The sequence below is a fragment of the Sapajus apella genome, unplaced genomic scaffold, assembly GCF_009761245.1.
Source record: "Sapajus apella isolate SASKATOON/1434 unplaced genomic scaffold, GSC_monkey_1.0 scaffold101, whole genome shotgun sequence".
Taxonomy (NCBI): Eukaryota; Metazoa; Chordata; class Mammalia; order Primates; family Cebidae; genus Sapajus; species Sapajus apella.
In genome coordinates this window covers 4,522,874-4,526,006 of record NW_022437041.1, presented here as the reverse complement: position 1 = coordinate 4,526,006, position 3,133 = coordinate 4,522,874, and the positions used below count along the sequence as shown (strand labels likewise).

At 37.6% G+C, this 3,133-nt stretch overlaps 1 protein-coding gene across 8 annotated transcripts in view; it reads left to right on the top strand.

Moving 5' to 3' along the window:
* NLGN1 (neuroligin 1) overlaps positions 1-3,133 on the top strand; it is an 873,763-nt gene that overhangs the window by 643,957 nt on the left and 226,673 nt on the right. The window lies entirely within an intron of this gene.

Here is a 3,133-nt window from a genome sequence, read left to right as displayed (position 1 = left end):
AAACTTTTTTTTTTTTTTTTTTTGAGATGAAGTTTCGCTCTTGTTGCCCAGGCTGGAGTGCAATGGCGTGATCTCGGCTCACCGGAACCTCCATCTCTCGAATTCAAGCAATTCTCCTGGCTCAGCCTCCCGAGGGGCTGGGGTTACAGGCATGTGCCACCACACCCAGCTGGTTTTGAATTTTTTGTAGTAGAGACGGGGTTTCCCGACATCAGGTGATCCGCCTGCCTCTGTCTCCCAAAGTGCTAGAATTACAGGCGTGAGCCACCGTGCCCAGTCAACATTTTTTTTTTCTGTTTACAGCCCAGGATTATGCACCAGACTGACCTAGTATTTAACGTAGATTAAAAGTCTATGGTAAACTATTAGAAAATAGTGTATCATTTGTTTTCTCAAGCTACTGAAAAAATTAAAAAAATAAAATAGTACATCACTTAGCATAAAATTAGTTATGTCACAGTTTGACAACTAATGTTGTAGCCTGGTGCGGAGAGGACTCTCTGCTTTAGATTAAAATAAGAAATGAATAAAATTGGTATTTTAGGCCCCTTCCCTTCACCTTTATTGAAATCTTACCACACCAGCTGTTTGGTCTCCTTCCCACTTAGAATGTCTTTAAAGCTTTTCCTCCTATCAGCTGATATCTTTAAGATTAAAGTGAAGATATAAATGTTGAAGAACATTCTAGAATTCAAAGTTATAATGGTGACATGAGGACTAGAGGTATTGCTCTGAGGGTAAGAAGTATCACTTGTGTTTATTTGTCTGGCCGGTTGATCACAACGATTCCAGCCACGGAGAGAAGAGTGCTGGGCTCAGCAGTTAGCTTTGGAATAAGGCATGGTTAACTTTGGAATTACACAGTCAGTGAAGGGATGTCCTCACCAGTACGTCTAAGAGACCAAACAAGAGGGCCTCCAACTCCCTAATTCTGATTCTACTGTACCAGCTCTGCTTTCTTTTAAGTAATGAGGTTCCAGATGTTATTATGTTAAGAATTCTAATTTAACTCTTAAAAGGTGTTTTCTTAGATAAAGTAACTAGGACTCAGGGAGATAAAGTAACTTAGTGACTCACCTAAGTGTCCGCTGGTCTCCAATTCCAGGGTGCCACCCACCATGTTATCATGTTGATTTGTAAAGAGATTCTCAAGTAGGTTCAATTTCATAGCCCCAATTTAAGAGAGAGGCTAAGTGAAGATTTGGCATACCACATTGGAAAGGTTGCCAAGCCCTAGATTTCACTGATGAGGTAGTTCCCTTCTCACCTATGTGTGATCAGCTGCCACCTAAACCAAGGAGAGCTCCCATTTGCTTTGTGTGAACTGGCTTTGCTGAAGCAGTGCTAACTGGCTGCAAGGCAGATTTCTTATAATCAATTTGGGATGGCTCTAACTTACTCTTACCCTTATGTATGATAATCAAGTCTACAAGGATGCCTAGAGGATGCTTTAGGGATTGGAGGACATGAATGGGACTAAAGCTCATAAATGAGGGCATGTCGCAAAAACTGGAATTAGAGAGTAATTACGGTACTTAGGGCTATGGGAAGAACTAATGGGATCAAATTAATAAAATGAAATATTTCTTGAGAGCAAGTGACATTAGCTTGTGTGAGAATTCCAAAAACACTGTGGAATTGTGTTCTCTGCCATCAAAATCTTTACCCCATCCACCCGGAAGTGAAAAGTATATCCCTCACAGGCAGATGGGCCTCATATGCTTTTGTCCTAATTTTCTCTTTGTCTGAGTAAAGATGCAACATGATACAATTGAAAAAAATGTGGATTCAGTGCTTGACAGTAATAGCTCTAGCCATGGGTTCTCTGCCTTCAAGTACCAATAAATAACTCCCTCTCCTTTCTGTGAAAAAAGTTAGTTATTCATGTAGCATAATCTGTTTTAACACTTAGTTCAAGGCTCACAAACTCCAAGTGATTCTTTGGTAAAATGTTAATTTCCTTTTTACTTGCAGCCTCACACCCATATTGAGATGTCACTGGGCTTTTTTCTCCATGAACCACTTTACTAAATGTGCCAAGTGGGAAATGTAAAATGAGGTTGTCATTTCAATCTCGGGGGAAAGGCAGGGCATGTGTTATGTAGGGAAAACTATGCAATGCAATAGTCTGTTATGCATATGCAAGACAAATTCAGATGACTTGGGGCATTTGCTACTTATTTTTCATAAGAATATCAGTTGTCATATTTTCCCTTGAGATTTCATTGAAGAATTAACAAGATTATTGACTTTCTTTTCAAATTAAGCAAGGAATATTCTTGAGAATGCATACATAATTCATAATAAATAAGCATCAAAACATTTTATACAGTCAACAAGAAAAGTTCATTCTGATCTATTTAATTTTTAACTTGAATACATTTCAGTGAATAGTCATATTTCTTACCGCAGCATTATATTTCAATGCGCTGAATAGTATGATACACAGGTATATTTAAATGTGGCAATAAAATCAAATGGAACCAACAAAATTTATGTTATAGGACCCTTGAGGCTAATATTTTACTGTATCATTTATTTAAACTCTTATCTTACTAGACTATTTAATAGGACGAAGGTGAGAAAGTGTACCTCTGTGTCACTGATACTAATGGCAGGAATCTGTGTGTTTTTCAGTACTGGAAATTAGACAACAAAATTCACAATCAGTAAGTTTCTAAGAGGATTTGCAATTTGGCTTAATCAGTGGATATTATTATTTTACAAAGCCAACAGCTTTGTGCAAATAGTAACTGTGTTCTTTCTATCAAAAATGCTTCTACAAAATAGATGTGGCAGTAAATGTTTTACAATTAGCTAATTGCTAATTGCTACCTTTTCCCATGAAGGTTATTGTGGAATGATGTTATTTGCTCTCCATGTTTATCCTCATACTACCCCGAAGCACGTGTGTAGGACTTCTTAGAGTTATCATATTGCTAGAGCAATATTACCTTTTTAGGAAGATAGTGTTGTGTTGAAGAAAGTACCCCCAAAATGAAATAAATAGATTGGGTGACTTTCTTGCCTTTAAAACTTACTATCAGGTGATTCGGGACCAATCCTCAAAGTCCTTGAGCCTTAGTGTGCTTGTCAACAAAATAATAGTAATATTTTTTAGTTTCCTCAGGTC